This window comes from Sphaerodactylus townsendi, linkage group LG08 (genome assembly GCF_021028975.2).
Source record: "Sphaerodactylus townsendi isolate TG3544 linkage group LG08, MPM_Stown_v2.3, whole genome shotgun sequence".
NCBI lineage: Eukaryota > Metazoa > Chordata > Lepidosauria > Squamata > Sphaerodactylidae > Sphaerodactylus > Sphaerodactylus townsendi.
In genome coordinates this window covers 96,215,903-96,233,944 of record NC_059432.1, presented here as the reverse complement: position 1 = coordinate 96,233,944, position 18,042 = coordinate 96,215,903, and the positions used below count along the sequence as shown (strand labels likewise).

At 45.6% G+C, this 18,042-nt stretch overlaps 1 protein-coding gene across 5 annotated transcripts in view; it reads right to left on the bottom strand.

The window, feature by feature from the left end:
• Positions 1–18,042, bottom strand: part of LOC125438244 (multiple epidermal growth factor-like domains protein 6) — a 281,987-nt gene that overhangs the window by 119,232 nt on the left and 144,713 nt on the right. The gene's annotated exons all lie outside the window — the stretch shown is intronic.

Sequence of the window (18,042 nt, the reverse complement as noted above, 5' to 3'; positions counted from 1 at the left end):
TTCCTAGACATCGCTGTCAATCTCTGGGGAAGAGACCTCATGGAGTCAGGTTAAAAGCGACTCCTGGTCTGGGATGGAGTAAAGCCGTCCGCGGATCGTTGATTCTGTCGGTGCCTTCGAAATTGCCTCCTAATTTCCGTGAAAGCATTTCCCTCTCCCCTCCTCTTCTCCTTCTGTTTTTTTAGACCAGTAGAAGTGGGAGGAGCCAATTGGCTGAAACTGGCCCTCCCTGGATTTAAAATCCTGGGCCCGTCCTGATACGCAGCACTGCCGGGACAGGCCCTAAACTGAGAGGATGCTGCGCGCACCAAAATTCACTCATAAACCGGCAGGCACCCCAACTTAATGTTGCTCTCCGGTTTCTGGCTTATTCCGGCCCTTGGCGAGGCCATGCCAAGGAAGCGGTGCCGGCGACAACTCCCGAAGATAGTCCGATCCACAAAATTTTAAGCACCATCCAGCTTCACCATTAGCCACCAAAGGTCCGCGGTAAAGTGCAACTCCCTTGCAAAACCCCCTTTCTTTTCTCCTTTGTGGCCAATGGGAATTTGCCTCTAATTGCCTGGTTGCTTCATTCCCGGATGCACCCATCCCCAAAGTGTACTTCCAAAGCCCCTTTGTGCTGCTGATTAAGCATGCATACCCACAATCCCCAGGACTTCGCCTGTTCCCTCCCCTCGAGGCTCACCGGACCCACCGCCTTGGCGCACTTTTCTGATGGCGGCTCTGAAGCCAATTCCCACCAGGGTGCGCCTACTTCCTGCCCTCCCTGTCCAAACAACTAAAGAAAGAAGAGTAGAGGCGGCCCCAGGAGAGGGTTCGCGTTAACAACCTTCACAGGCTGCAAAACAAGCCTTCCTTCTATATTAAATCTAAACACTAAACTGATCGATCTCCCGCCATCGCTCCTAGAACTGAGCCTGGCGGGACCAGCCAGCTAACCTGGGAAGGGGGGGTGCTTCAGTCCCTCTTCCTACAAGGTCCTGTGGACTCCGATTAAGCCATGACAGGCCAACCCATGGAATGAAGCCGGGAAAACCAACCCCATCGAGATGGAACACATCTCTCTAAAGGATCCCGTAGCGGTCTCAACAGGAGCCTTGTCATAGCGCCCAAAGACCCGAATGACCTGGGGGGGGAGGCGTCAAGGCGACCAATAAACCCTAGAGGCTGCTCAAATAGCAAGACCCTTGAGACACCGAGAACCTCTGTGCGCTCTCTTTGCGATCATCACCGCCAACTTTCGGTGGCCACCATCCTTGCCTGTTCTGCTGCCTCCTGCAAGCGTCGGCCCTGGCAAACTTCACCCGTTCCAACATCCTAGGAGCAGTTTGCTGCCGCTTCCAACATCTCATCCTTCTGCCTGGGGCGAGTACCTGGGAGTCGAGGGCCTGCCCCTAGCTCACCTGCCTGCTTCCCGTCTGCAAAGCGCCGGAGACTTCTAGTCTGGGCTAAAGCCCTTCATGAATGCCTCATCTATCAGGTACTCTATGGCATGGAGCTAAGAGGACCCGTCGTCCAAACCCTCGGCTAGCGCTCTCTCCCTTGTCACCAAGACTGTAAAGCTAACCCACAGATCTAACTTCGCCGCATCGCAGGCAATAAGCAAGGAACCCGACCGGGCCCGATACGTCGGCTGGAAGCCAGTGGAACTGCTGCAGCACATGGAGAGTATTCCCCGTGTTGGGAAACATCCTGCTCCCCAGGGCTGGTTCTGGACCGGAGAGAGCGTTTAATTACATTCCGCCGACTCTCTGCGGAACTCTTTGCCGCCCTCAATTAGCCTCACCATCGTCCTGCCCAGGCTCCACCCGGGGAGCCGACGCGCCCTTACGCCGCCCGGCTCCGGCTCTGCCTTCGACCCCTCCTGCGGGCTTGTGTGATTAGCCCTCTCGGCGAGTTCGTCCCTCGCCTTCCTAGTGGGAGTCCCGGTTCGCTTCCTACAATACTAAGACTATTGGCCGGCTGGCCTGTGCCCTTGCCCGAAGTCCATTATCTACCTCCACAGCTCTGGATGCCCTGGCCTCCGAGCAGCAGGAACTTAGATCAAGCGACCCTGAACAATCGTGCGGCTATTGATTACTTGTTGTTGCTGCATCACCAAGGTTGTGAGATAACATAATATGTGTTGTTTAATCTTTCTGATAATTCCCAGTTGATTCACATGAAAGTCGTGAGCTGCAAGAAGTTGTATCTAATCTGAAGTATGATGTTTTACCCCATTGGTGGTCCAGCCCTCTGGAGCCAGCTGCCCGAGATGGTTGAGAATGCTATTGTACAGCTCTACATCATTTAATTGTGTGCCTTGTTATGGATCTTGTTTAGTTCAATCGCATTATCTAATATTGCCTGTAACGTAGTAGAAGCCTCAGTTTCCCTTACCCATAACCAAGTTCTAATGCTACACACAAGCTAGCCAGCCCAGCTTGACCAGCGGAGAGACAAGCGTCCGTCGCCCTTAGCATTTGGCCCTCCTTCTCTAAAGAATGTAAAGGAGATGTGGTAGTGCACTGCGACCCAACAGCACCGTAGTAGAGCGTTGGGATGCCAGCGGACCCTCGCGGCCTTGCGGTCGCGCCGCACCCCACCCCTCATCCCCATGAGTCACCCGGGTCATGGAACTGTCACCAGCTCAGTCACGGGCGCAGGGACAATGGTCTTGCCCCAGGTGAGGGATTAGGCTCAGGCAGCCATACTCTCCGCGCGTAGCCAGATGAGATCATACATCACATGATGATCTCCGACCTCCATACTCCCGTTCTCGGAACTCCCCAGTCCTCCTTATACCGTGATAGAGTAACAATAAAGGTGCCAGGAACGGCAGGCGGGAGGTCGCTAGGAACGGTTCTCCGGTCTCCGCTGCTGGCGATCTCCACCAGATGTTATCTCCGTCTCGTTCGTTCTTGCAGCTGACCAGCATTGAATTAGAGCTACAGAAACAAGTCAGGGTTTCAACCCCCATCCCTCCCCTTGGATCAGCTCTGAACCGTGTTAATGGGGTCTGTGCCACTTGCAACCAGGTCCTGCCGGAACGCGGATTAACGGGGAGAACGAGCGCCAGAAACAGAATCTGCCACGCAAGCAATGGGGAGGTCGTCCCTCAAACCTGGTTAGTTTGTGTTCTGAAACCTGGCTAAGACGGTAGTGGGGATTTGACCTTTGTAACCTCTGTCCCATCCCAAGAAATTGAGGTGGTGGGGCTAGGGAACTCTGCTGGGGACTCTGTTCCCTCCCTGTGTAGGTGATGAGAGCATTTTTGCTCGCCTGAAGAGACTTATGGATCCAACTGGCACCCTGTTAGATGGGTTGGTAGTGGACTGACATTGTCAGCTCTCTGAAGCAATCCATGAGATTGCCCCCTGATGACCTCTCTGGACCCATCGAAACCCAGCTCCCTAATACACCAGAGAGCTGAGGAAAATGAAATGGGAGCTGAGATGTCTACAGCAAATTTGGCGGCCAGCTTGCGATGAGGCTACAAGAACATCTTATACAATGTTTATGGAATCCTATGAGTTATTTCTATTTCTTAGATTTAATATCCTGCCCTCTCTGGCCAAAGCCACAATCAGAAACTGGCTCTGAAGGCCACTTAGAAAGATTTTTTTTCACAATCTTCACTGTGACTGCTAGCTCAGGTCTGACCCAGTTATTTTTTAAAAAAACATTTAATTAATTTTCTGCACACACACACAGAATAAAAAAGCAAAAAGCAGAAAGAATAACTGACCATTAAAGAAAGAAAACTACAGCAGAATAGATCTTGATATTCCATAGCACGTAAACGTAATACAATTTGAATAGAGAGCCGTCTATCTCTAATCTAACCTGTTCTTTGATAATTTAATTAGCACCCACTGATACATTTCACTTTAACAATCAGTTATTAACTGTTGACATATTTACCGTATATATTCACGTATAAGTCGAATTTTTCAGCACATTTTTAATGCTGAAAAAGCTCCCCTCGACTTATATGCGGGTCATTAAAATTTTGTGTGTGTTTTTACTTTGACGGCCAGCAGGGGGTGCAGTTTTTATGCTAGCAACACCAAATTTTCAGGGTACCCTCAGAAGACACTCCTGATGATACCAGCCAAGTTTGGTAAAGTTTGATTCAGGGGGTCCAAAGTTATGGACCCCCAAAGGAGGTGCCCCCATTCCCCATTGTTTTCAATGGGAGCTATTAGTAGATGGGGCTACCCTTTTGAGGGTCCATAACTTTGGACCCTCTAAACCAAACTTCACCAAACATGGCTGGTGTCATCAGGAGAGTCTCTTTATGATACCAGCCAGGTTTGGTGAAGTTTGGGTCCGGGATCCAACGTTATTGACCCCCAAAGGGGTTGCCCCATCCCCCATTGTTTACAATGGAAGCTAATAGATTTTCCAATTCTGATAATATCCCTCTTAAAATCTAAGTTAGGTTATATTTGGACAAACAGATGATGATGAGGAATCTAGTTTTGAAGTATTTTAACTGTTATGTTTTAGCTTGGTTGCTGATTGAGCTAAAGGTTTTTTGTACTTTTAAAGTTATTGTTGATACCATATTGTTCTTGTTGACCCTCTTTTCCATTTACAGAGCCAGTTTACTGTTTTTCTTTGAAATAAATATTCAAAAACATTTAACCTACTGATGCCTCAATTGATGTAATTTTATTGGTATCTATTTTTATTTTTGAAATTTACCAGCAGCTGCTGCATTTCCCACCCTCGACTTATATGCGAGTCAATAAGTTTTCCCAGCTTTTTGTGGTAAAATTAGGTACCTCGACTTATATGCGGATCGACTTATACACGAGTATATACGGTAAGTTATTAATTCAACCACATACTTAAAATATACTTCCCACTTCTCACCACCTCAGACTTTGGCTTTCTATTTACAAGATTTGTCAGTTTGGCCATAGTGGCATATTCATATACTTTATTCTCCCAAATTTCTATGTTTGGGCTTCTTTCAGTCTTCCAATTCAATGCTATTATTACTCTGGCAGCTGTTATATACAGGAACAGTTCACTAAATTTCTTTGGAAAGATCGAAGGATACCAAGTAGAAGAAGCAAGCCTTTATTGGCATAGACAAGGATACCAAGTAGCATTGTCTTAGCAGCAAAAGGAAATTTCTTTTTCACATTTTTACATATACTTCCACCCAGTACTTTTTAGTTTTTCTCAAGTCCATCACATATGATTGAAAAAATCCAACTTCTTCTTGTCATTTCCAGCAAAGACCACCGCTATTTTTACTCATTTTCATAATGTCTTTAAGAGTCATATACCATCTGTAAAATATTTTGTACCAGTTCTCTTTTAACATGTGGTTAATTTAATATTTTTGGACAATAATACTTCCCATTATTGGAAGGTTATTTCTTTGTGCAAGTTTTGCATCCATTTCACCATGCAGACTTTAACTTGCTCCGTTCTGTTTGATACTTAAGCAGAATGTTATATATCCCTCTCAAAAGATGCTGTTTCTGTGATGTAATCTCTTTTTCAAATTCTGTCACATCTCTTAATCTTCCTTTCTCTGATTTTAATTCCCTTCAGAGTCTTGAAATTAATTGGAAGGATATCAGCCATTGTATTTTCTTTCCTTCTTTATCTCTTGCGAGGACTTAATATTCCCCTTCGTATTGATCATTTCTTTATTGAGTATGCTATCACTCTTCGTTCTTGTCTCTCTGTCCTAATATGCTTCCATAGGAGATTTTAAGGGTGAAAGTGAAAGACTAAGTCTTGTACTGGGTCTTTTTTCCAAATTCCAAAAAGTCTATTCCTTACTGCATGGGATAATTTTTGTTTTCCATCTATTGACCTTAAATCCTGGTCCATCAAATATTTTATTGAAAGTTGAGGATTGCTTATTGTTATTCCACATTGTCTGAATAGCTTTTCAACTAAAATTCTTCATTTATTTTCAAACCTCTGATTCTTTGATCTTGTCTAATCTTTGTTGCTAGTTGTTTCGATACCAAAATAAATAATACTGGAGATAATGGACAATCTTGTCATGTTCCTTTTTCAATTTGCAATTCTTCTTTTAGAGAGCCATTAATTAATATTCTTGCTTTTTGTTTAATATATATTATCTGTATCTAATTAAAAAATCTGAGGCAGAGAGAACCAGTGGGGACAGATATTGGATGACACCTTCACCTGAAGACTGGAGCTTGGGTGTGACCATGGATGCCTCTTTGTCTATGGAGTTCCAGGTCACATGGATAGTCAAACTGGCTTTTTTCTATCTCTGCCAGGCAAAACAGCTGGCGCCCAATGCCGTAGCGCCAACAGGGCCGGGTGGGGCATGACGGCCCAGTCGGAGGAGCGGAGGGGCGGTGGCTGGGCCACAGAGGGGGCGTGGAGGGGTGTTCCAGGGCGGACAGCGCTGTGGCAGGGGTGCAAGGCGCATGCGCCCCAGGCACAGTTCCCCCTTGCTCTATCTCTGCTGGCTCCCTACGTGTCTTACCCTGATCTAGTCACAGTGATCGATGAAACAGTCACCTCCATACTAGATTATTGTAATTCATTCTACACTGTACTTCCCTTGAGACTGCTCTGGAAATTAAAGCTGGTCCAGAATACAGCAGTGAGGGTCCTTACCAGGACCCCAGTAAGACTGCACATATCTTCAGGTTTTCACTAGCTGCACCGGTTGTCAGTTGAATTCTGGATCAGGTTCAAGATGTTGATGCTGACCTTTAAAGTCATGAGTGGTCTGGAGCCCTTGTATCTAGAGGACCACATCTCCCAATATCACTCCAAGAGGACCTTATGTTTCTCCAGATGTCCCCAGCCCGCAGGAAAACTGGCTTGCCTCCAACAGAGCCAGGGCCTTTTTGGCCTTAGTTCCACCATGGTAGAACTTCAGGTCTGTACACCATCTTAGAAGAAGGTCCCCTGAGGGGATATTGTCATTATTTAAAACTGAAAAGTGTTACCAGTGTTGCTGGCTGAATGGATGCTATTAATTATTAATGTATTAACTGTATTAAGGATTGATTATTAAATGGGAATTTTATTGTAATATTATTATATTGCTTGATATAATTGTTGTTTGCTGCCTGACCCTGGCCTGCCAGGGTAAAGTTTGTCAGAAATCCAAAGTAAAATAAAGTAAAAAATTAAGCAGTGTCTGCCCTAGTTAGTATTTAGATGGGAGACTACCAAAAAAATTAATGGTTGCAACATGTAGGTGAGCAATGGCAAATTGCCTCTGATTATCTCTTGCCTTGAAAACCTTACTGTGTTGCAGTAAGTTGGCTGAGACCAACAAGGAGGACTGGCTATAAGCCATGCTGTTTACTACTGAACAAATTACTTTGACTGAATCACAAAGACATGGGAGGTAGATAGCCACATGCTGTTCCAATTCCATCTTGCTTGAACCTGCTGCCAGGATGCTATCATAGGTTTCAGCCCCAGCCATTTTATTTGAGCTTTTCCAGTTTCTTTCTTTAAAACCTACCTGCTGTTTAGGAACAGGAAAACAGAAGGAAGAACATCTCCAAGCTTCTTTGTGGCCAGAAAGTAGAAATACGGCTGAAACAGCTGTGTTAAGGCTACGCTTCTAAGTCTGTGGGTTTCAAGAAGTTAGAACAGTGTATGTTCCTTTAAACCAGGTGCTAGAGCATGACCAGAGGAGGGCAGCCAAAATGGTAAAAGGTTTGGAATCTATGCCCTGTGAGGAGAGACTTAGGCCGTTTCCGCACGCGACGCCCATGCATGCTACGCCGCCAAGAGTTCTGCAGTGGGGAAGCGCCAAGCCACGTTCACTTGCGCAAGCATGCGAGCAGGCCAAGCAGAGGCCCCCGCAGGAGAGGCGGCTCCACACGGAGCCGCCTCGTCTTCTCTGCCCCGCTCCCGATGTCTCCGTGAAGTAAGCCTGCTGGCAACGTCGAAGCCCATGCCCGCGCTGCCCTCCGAGCCCCCTGGAGGTCGGAGGACAGTGTGGAAGAACCACGGCTTCCACGGCGAGCGAGGCGACGGCTGGCCTAAATGAAGCTGAAACGAAGACAGAGCCGCCCGGGAAGACTGCTTCCCCAACAACAACCCTTTAAAAAGGGTTTGTTGTTTAGAAGCGGCCAGACCCGCCACTGAAGGGCGCGCAGTCCAGAGTCAGCGCTGCTGCATTGCAGCAGCGCCCGCCCTGTATCGAAAACCTTGGCCTGAGAGGCGGCGTTTTTACACGCCCAGGCGTCATTTTGCAGGCGTGCTTGGGAAACAGTCTTAGGGAGTTGGGTATGTTTAATCTGGAGAATAAAGGTAAGGGGTGACTTGATATCCATGTTCAAATATTTGAAAGGATGTCATATTGAAGAGGGAGCAGGCTTGCTTTCTACTGCTCCAGAGACTAGGAGGACGAAGAAGAAGAAGAAGAAGAAGAAGAAGAAGAAGAAGAAGAAGAAGAAGAAGAAGAAGAAGAAGAAGAAGAAGAAGAAGAAGAAGAAGAAGAAGAAGAAGAAGAAGAAGAAGAAGAAGAAGAAGAAGAAGAAGAAGAAGAAGAAGAAGAAGAAGAGAAGAAGAAGAAGAAGGAGAAGGAGAAGGAGAAGAAACAATAACATACCTGGTTCATTAGATAAGCCTCTGACACTCAGATGGAGCAGGGGTGTGAGTCACAATAAAAGGGAATATATAAATTACAGTGAATTACTACATGTTTAGGTTTGTCCTGCAGTATTATAATTATAATTATCACTAGAAAATGCTGAATTCAAACTATGTGAAAAGAGATTCCACCTAAACTTCAGGAAGAACTTCCAGATAGTAAGAGCTGTTCAACTGCCTCAAAGGATGGTGGAATGGTGGTTTTCAATCAGAGGCTGGATGGCTATCTGTCAGGAGTGCTTTGATTGTGTGTTCCTGCATTACAGAGGGATGGCCCTTGTGATTTCTTCCAACTCTATGATTCTAAGCTAAATAGTACTTTTTTTGGTAGAAGAGGCTGTGGAAAGTCTCCTTCCTGATGTTCAAATTAGGTGTGAAAGTGGAAAACTTACATGACATCTCTAAGGTAAGTGTTCTGATGATACATGGTAGCAGCGGTGTGAGTCACAATAAAAGGGAATATATAAATTACAGTGAATTACTACATGTTTAGGTTTGTCCTGCAGTATTATAATTCTGGTGGGGTTGTGGCAATGGCTTATTGGTACACCATCGGCTTCACCTGCAGATAGTCCTAGGTCCCTGACATTTCCAGCTGAATGATGAAGTGCTAGGTGACGTGGAAGACCTGAAGAGCTGTCATGAACAGACAAGACCAGACTTGATAGACAATGGTCATTCAGCTGCACGAGGATTCATATTTCACTGATAATTAATATAAACTAAAGCTATTTGCTGACAGGAAGAAAATGGATTCATGTGAAGTGTGATATTGGAGGAAAGCTTTACAGGTACTGTGGACAGCCAAATAGACAGACAAGTGGGCTGTAGAACAAATCGAGACTGAACTCTCCTATAGGCCAACATAACTAAGTTGAAGCTATCCTACTTTGTCGTATTACAAGAAGACAAGAGTCACTGGAAAAGACAATAATGCTTGGAAAAGTTGAAGGCATCAAGGAAAGAGGACGATCCAACAAGAAATAGATCTACTCAATAAAGGAAACAGAGCCCTCAGTTTGCAAGACCTGAGCAAGGCTGCTAACAATTGGGCAATTTGGAGGTCATTAATTTATGGGGTCACCATGGTTCAGAAGTAGCTTGACAACACTCAACACACACACAAGGCTGTTAGGAGCAGCAGTGGCATAGTGGCTAAGAGCAGTGGCTAAGAGTAGGTGCACTCTGATCTGGAGGAACCAGGTTTGATTCCCAGCTCTGCTGCCTGAGCTGTGGAGGCTTATCTGGGGAATTCAGATTAGCTTGTATACTCCCACAATCACCAGCTGGGTGACCTTGGGCTAGTCACAGCTTTTCGGAGCTCTCTCAGCCTCACCCACCTCACAGGGTGTTTGTTGTGAGGGGGGAAGCCTGGTGCAAAATCTGAGTTTTGCCCCCTGCCCCCGGGGCAGCCACTATGATGCTGGAATTCACCCCCAAACAGCATCACTTTCAATGGTGTTTAAACTAGAGAGCCCAAATTCTCCTTTTAAATCCACCTTAAAGGGAGAATCTGGGGTCCCTGGTTAAACAACATTGAAAGTGATGCTGTGGATTCTCCCCCACCCTGAAACAGCATCACTTTCAATGTGGCATAGTGGTTAAGAGCAGGTGCATTCTAATCTGGAGGAACTGGGTTTGATTCCCTGCTCTGCCGCCTGAGCTGTGGAGGCTTATCTGGGGAATTCAGATTAGCCTGTACACTCCCACACACGCCAGCTGGGTGACCTTGGGCTAGTCACAGCTTCTCGGAGCTCTCTCAGCCCCACCTACCTCACAGGGTGTTTGTTTGTAAGCCCCTTTGAGTTTCCTACAAGAGAGAAAGGGGGGATATAAATCTGAACTCTTCTTCTCTTCTTCTTAGCACTGGGCTTTGGCAAATGGCTGTTCCAGATTATTGGCCCATAAACCGTCGTCTTGTCAGAACTTGTGAACTAAGATAGCAGTCTTTCTTCTCAGAGGTATAGTATATGGCTTGGTCAGTTCATAGTATCTTCAACTGATTCGGAGATTACTTCCCTCTCTGGAAACCCTAAAAGCTTCTTTTACAACATGCAACCAGTTTGGATTGACAACAGTGGCTATAATTTTAGCTTACTATGAACCATCTTCCAACATATCCCCCTTTGAAAAGTAAGTGGATAAATCTTGTTGCCCGAAGAAATAATGGGTATCTAGGGGATTTACAGATTGAGCATGAACACTGACAGGAAGCACAGCTAGAATTCTTAGTGTCTTCACTGAGTCCCACACTGCTCATGATACGCAGCAGGAATTCTGCATAGCTTTCATTGTTTCTAGAGGTGTGAATTTCAAGGGACAACCGAAAGGAAAATCATTCGGGAACTGGAGAGAAAACCTGACTTAAAATGAAAGAAGCACTTTTCAAAGGCTTGCATCCAACAAGAGCGGATAGTTTCCTGGGGAAGTTAGCTCAGCGGCTTTCCAGTGAAGGAAAGAGGAGCGGGGAGGAATAAAAAGTAAAAATGTAGAAAGCTTTTACACTGTCCTAGTGAGAAACACCAGCAGACAAAAGATGGGGTGGGGAGAGGAGGTTGAGTGAAGTCCTAGTTCAGAAAAAGCTTTTGTTTAGCTGAAGTGGAAGACATACGGAGTGATGACTTTTTTTTCCATTTTGCATACAGACGTGCACTTACTCAGAAAGACATCCAATACATTATAAGCTCTTGTCAGTCAGAGAGCAGAGCCTCGTAAGATGGAAGATAAGTAAATAAGTGGTTAAAATGTCAGAACTATATGCAAGGCAATAGGATGAATTCAAGTCCAATATGGGCAACATTAGGAACAAGCACGACCAGACCAGGGTCACACAGCCTGGGAAACCCAAAACAGCCATTATATACAAAGTCATTCATGGCCTTGGACCCTCATATTTGGGAGACCACCTCTCCCCCTATGCACTGGCACAACAGCTTTGCCAACCTGCAAATGGGCAAAGTCACCAACTACCTGTACATGTGCCTTCTCTCTGTACGATAGTGGCAGACTCTCTTCTGGAAATTACTAAATGCCAGTAGATTTCCTTCCACTTAACATTTATTTCCTGTACGATATATGTTTTTAATCAGTTTTTTACTATTGTTGTACTGTTGTGTATGCCAATAAAGGCTTGCTGAAATACATGTGCCTTCTTCATTGTGGCCCCCGCCTTATCAAATAGACTGCCAGCAAAACTGAATTATTCAAGAGAGCTTTTCTACATGGGCAATGGAGTTACACTGCACTAAATGATTCACAAAGTTGCTTACAGAACTATCCATAGCCTGAGATGGCAAAATGCAGCGCTGCTACCTCGCTGCCTCCGAAAGCTTTCAGTCAGTGCAGGGAGGCAGGAAAAACAACAAACCTCCTCAGCTGACTGGAGGCCTTCCCTGGGGCTGAATGGACTTATGCCACCCTTTTGGGTGACGTAAGTCCTGGGTGCTGGCTGCGGTGCCCATAGCCCAAAAGTCCAAATGGGAGCCAAGTATTGATGGCTTCTCCCCAGGAATGCCCCACACCCAACTCTGTGCTTGCATCCGATTGGCCATTCGCTCCCTCCCTTTGGATGGTGCTATTAGATAAATTATTAGAGACTGTGATCTATATTATTCTATTTAATCAAAAATGGGGTCCTACTATATAATTTTTGTATCAATTAGTATGCCATGCTAAGACTTATGCTTTGCTTCCATTCTTTTTTCAGTTCTTCTTCAGTTCAGTCTTTAGATTTCTTATTGGTTCTATAACCCCACTCCTTTGTACTATTTATTGAATACCCTTCCCCCTTGATTGTACTGACTCACTCCATGTAATCTGCCTGGAATCCAAGTAAGCAAGGTGAACTATAATTGAAGTATTTTTTTAAAAATACAGATATCTCTACTAATTCAAATTCTCTTGCAAGTTAAAAGGGAGTCAAAAAGAGATGAGAATTGCTTTCAAGATACAACTTAATCAAATCATAAATTCTGATCAAGGATATGACACTATTTTCCTGGACTAAAAGGAAAGAATGAGAGCCCCATGGGGCAGAGTGGCAAGCTGCAGTACTGCAATCGAAACTTTGCTCACAAGTAGGGCCGAGCAGAAACAATTGTGCTCGGTAAATTTTGGGTTTGGGTTTTTAATATCTGGATATTTCGATAAAGCTGATATCAGTGGTGGGATCCAAAAAATTTAGTAACAGGTTCCCATGGTGGTGAGATTCAAACAGTGGAGTAGCGCCAATGGGGCTGGGCGGGGCACAACGGGAGCGTGGCCAGGCATTCCGGGGGCGGGGCATTAATAATTTCTCTATTACTGTAAAAAACTCTTACTGTTAAAAAAAGTTCCTAATTTCCAGCTGGTATCTTTCTGTCCATAATTTAAACTCATTATAGCAAGTCCTATCGTCTACTGCCAACAGAAACAACTACTTCTCCTCTAATTGACTGCCTGTCAAATACTTAATACTTTCAAATACTTCATTTTGTTTCTAGAAATCAAAAGAAGGATACTTTCCTTAAACAAGGAACTTTACCATATTTCTAAAACATGTTTTTAAAACAGCCCAACAGGGAGAATGATCCCGTTTTCTACCTTTGCTAACCAGCAGGGGCGTAACGAGGCAGCCCTGGGCAAACTGTAGCCCTGGGCAAAACCTGAGTTGGATGCCCCCCCCCATGGGCGGCCACTCCACCATGACCAAATTTTTTTGCACCAGGACATTGGCGCCTGAAGGGGGTACATTTTTAGACATATCAGCACCAAAATTTCAGCATATCATCAGGAGACTATCCTTATGCTACTCCCCACGTTTGGTGAGGTTTGGTTCAAGGAGTCCAAAGTTATGGACTCCCAAAGGGGGTGCCCCATCCCCCATTGTTTCAAATGGGAGCTAATAGGAGATGGGGGCTACAGTTTTGAGGGTCAATAACCTTGCCCCCCCCTGAACCAAACTGCACCAAACCTGGGGGGTATCATCAGGGCAGTCTCATGATGAGACCCTGAAAGTTTCCTGCAGGGGGCGCATTTTTGGATGTATCGGCACCAAAATTTCAGGGTATCATCTGGAAACTGCCCTTATGGTACCCCCAGTTTGGTTCAGGGGGTCCAAAGTTATGGACCCTCAAAGGGGGTGCCCCATCCCCCATTCTTTGCTAAGGAGATGGGGGCTACCCTTTGAGGGTCCATAACTTTGGACCTCCTGAACCAAACTGCACCAAACTTGGGGGGTGCCATCATCTCCAGATGATACCCTGAAATTTTGGTGCAATCCAATCCAAAAATGCATCCCACAGGAACATCCCTAGACATTTGCCCAAGAATCTTTGTTCTTCCATTGAGTTTTCTGCATTGCAATACAATGTGGGGTTGTAGGTAATGAGGGGCACATTTCTGAAGGCACAGTCTCAAAACTTTCAGGGTCTCATCAGGAGACTTCCCTAATGATACCCCCCAGGTTTGGTGCAGTTTGGTTCAGGGGGGCCAAGGTTATGGACCCTCAAAACTGTAGCCCCATCTCCTATTAGCTCCCATTGGAAACAATGGGGGATAGGGGCATCCCCTTTGGGAGTCCATAACTTTGGAATTCCTTAACCAAACCTCACCAAACTTGGGGGGTAGCATAAGGACAGTCTCCTGATGAGACCTGAAAATTTTGGTGCCGCTAGCCTAAAAACTGCGCCCCCTGCAGGCTAAAAATGGAAAACCACTAAAATACCCAAAAACGAACCCAGCATTTTGATGCCCCCCACAAGGTGATGCCCTGGGCAGCTGCCAACCTTGCCAATGGGCATTACACCAGTGCTAACCAGCCACATAGGAAACAACAGGACTTTATGATTTTTGGACCTAATGGAATTTCTAACAGAAAAGCAGACCCAATTCGTAACCCCCTCTCGGCACACACAAATAATTAGTAACCCACTCTCTGGAACTGGTGAGAACCTGCTGGATCCCACCTCCGGCTGATATTCATCTGCCTTATTTCACTTTCTAGCCATTTTTTTGGATTTTAAAAACTTGAACACAGAGCATTACTTGCAGAGAGCAGAAAGGTCCACTCATTGGAAACAACCCGACTTGAGTCTCTGCCTCCCTCTCTGATTGAAAAGTTAGCAATTGCCTTTGCAACTGGGGGTATGAAGAGTTACTTGCAGTGAGCAGAGAGTTCTGCTCCCTGCAAGCAACCCGGGTCAAGTCCCTGGCTCCCTCCCTGATCACAAAACTAACTCTCCACTCTCTGCAAGCAACAACCAAAAAACCCGAAACCTATTCAGTGTTTTCGGCCCTAGGCCAATTCGGCTCTGTCGAATAATCTGGCGTTTGTTTGGTAAATTTGGTTCTGCTGAATTACCTGGGTTTTTCGGGGTTTTTTTTTTAAGCAAAATAAACATTGTGGTTCATTTCAGATATTGCTAGCTATTAGACTGAAAAGGATTTGCTACCATCTAAAACTAAGTTCAATACAGAAAAAAAATCAAATGAACCTTTTGTGCCTTGTCTCACCAGTCCTGATGTTAGGAACTGAAACTGTATTGTAGGGTTAGATATTTGCATTCATTTGTCTGAAGCAAGTGAGAAATAAAGCTAATGCTTGCCTCTTTCAACATCTCTGTTGAAAGCAATTGTATATGTCAATGTGTAAAAAAACCCTGAATTAAAATAATGGGGGGTTGAGTTTGTTTTTTAAAATTCCAGTTTACTCATGACCTGAGTTTGCTTTCGATGGAAACTGATTTCAGGTAGCCGGCTAAAGGTTGACTCAGCTTTCCATCCTTCCAAAGTTGGTAAAATGAGTACCCAGTACCCAGCTTGCTGAGCAGAGGCGTTCCTCCCATTGGGCAAAGTGGGCAGTTGCCCTGGGCGCAGCCCTGTGGGGGGTGCAGGTTTGTTTGTGGGACTTTTTGTATTTTCAGTGTTTTTCTAATTTGGCCTGCAGAGGGCGCAGGTTTTAGGCTAGCAGCACCAAAATTTCAGGGATGTTTTGGGAGACTCTCCTGATGCTATCACCCAGATTTGGTGAGGTTTGGTTCAGGGAGTCCAAAGCTATGGACTCCCAAAGGGGGTGCCCCATCATCCATTGTTTCCAATGGGAGCTAACAGAAGATGGGGGCTACACCTTTGAGGGTCCATAACTTTGGACCCCCTGAACCAAACTTCACCAAACCTGGGTGGTATCATTAGGGAAGTCTCCTAAAGATACCCTGAAAGTTTGGTGCTGCTAGCTTAACGATTGCACCCCTGCCAGCAGGCACTTCCCAAATTTCCCCAGATTTTCCTTTTAAATCCCCCCGCCTTTGACATGGATTTAAAGGGAGAATCTGAGGTCCCCAGTTTAAACATTGCAAGTGATGCTGCTTCAGGGTGGGGGAGAATCAACCCCAAAATAGCATCACTTCCAATGTTGTTTAAACTGGGAACCCCAGATTCTCCCTTTAAGGTGGGTTTAAAAGGAGAATCTGGGCTCCCTAGTTTAAACACCATTGAAAATGATGCTGTTTTGGGGTGGATTCCAGCATCACTTGTTTAAACTAGGGAGCCCAGATTCTCCTTTGGAACATTGAAAGTGATGCTGTTTTCCCCAATTGGGGGTACTGGATACAACACCATAAAATGTTTTCATAGCAGTAATAAAACATTTTGAAAGCATTTTGAAAATGTTTTCAAAAAATTATTTCTGCTGTGTGGCATGGCTTATTGCTGTGCTCAGATTTGTGAGTTGGGGCATGTTCTATAATGTGATGGTGACTTTGAAACAACCTGGTATAAAAATCATTGCTTGGTCACAGTGGGAGAGGGTGGCTGCCCATGGGGGGGGCACCAAACTCCAGTTTGCCTAGATAAGCCACTGGGCGTAGCTACAAGGGGGTGTGTGTGTGTTGCATTGGGCATGCGCCTGGGGGGGGGGGATCAAACTCAGGTTTTGCCCAGGGCTCCAGTTTGCCTAATTATGCCACTGTTGCTGAGGGTAAAGCGTAGGGTTGGCAAACCACCCTGCAAATATAGTCTAGTAAACTTTGTGATGTGACATCATTCCATGGGTCAATAATGACCTGATGTTTGCAAAGAATGCTACATTTACCTTTAAAGGAAAAGAATCAAAGTGTTCATTAGGTTATTTCCACTGGCCCCACTGGCGTAATGCCCATTGGGCAAGGTGGGCAGCTGCCCAGGGCATCACCTTGGGGGGGCATCAAAATGCTGGGTTAGTTTTTGGGTATTTTAGTGGTTTTCCATTTTCGGCCTGCAGGGGGCACAGTTTTTAGGCTCGCGGCACCAAAATTTCAGGGTATCATCAGAAGACTGTCCTTATGCTACCCCCCAAGTTTGGTGAGGTTTGGTTCAGGAAGTCCAAAGTTATGGACCCCCAAAAGGGGTGCCCCTATCCCCCATTGTTTCCAATGGGAGCTAATAGGAGATGGGGGGTACAGTTTGAGGATTATAACTTTCAGCCCTCCCTGAACCAAACTGCATAAACAGGGGGGGGGCCATAAATGAAGTCTCCTGATGAGACCCTGAAATTTTGGCCCCTAGTATATCCAAAATGCGCCCCCCCTGCAGGAACATCCCACGAAATTTGCCCAAGAATCTTTGTTCTGCATTGAGTTTTCTGGATTGCTTGTCCAGTGGGGGTTGCAGGCTGGGGGGGGGAGCATTTCTGAAGGCACAGTCTCAAAACTTTCAGGGGTCTCATCAGGAGACTGCCTGATGATGATACCCCCCCAGGTTTACAGTGCAGTTTGGTTCAGGGGGGGCCAAAGTTAAGGACCCTCAAAGGTGTAGCCCCCATCTCCTATTAGCTCCCATTGGAAACAATGGGGGATGGGGCACCCCCTTTGGGAGTCCATAACTTTGGACTCCTTTAACCAAACCTCACCAGACTTGGGGAGTAGCATAAGGACAGTCTCCTGATGATACGCTGAAAACTTGGTGCTGATATGTCTAAAAATTCAACCCCTGCAGACACCAATGTCCTGGTGCAAAAAAAATTGGTTGTGGTGGAGTGGCCGCCCATGTGGGGGGGGGGGGGCATCCAACTCAGGTTTTGCCCAGGGCTACAGTTTGCCCAGGGATGCCTTGTTACACCCCTGACTGGCCCCCTCTGGAACAATCTATTTAGTACTCTTAAATTACTCAAGTCATATTAGACCCAGAGTTCACAATACCCGTGACAGTAGAAGGCAAATCTATCGTTGGATATTGCAGGGGGAAAGGAATAAACAGCCCAATATAACATGTTAGCAGAAGTAATGCCTCAGGATCCTTTTCCTCTTACAAAGACAACTGAATACTCTAATTCAACTCAAATAGACTGTCTGAATTATCAAGGCAGCAGAGGCAGAAGCAGCGGCCCTTGGCAAAATAAACACTGTGGTTCATTTCAGATATTGCTAGCTATTAGACTGAGAAAGCTTTGATACTATCTAAAAAAGCTTCAACACA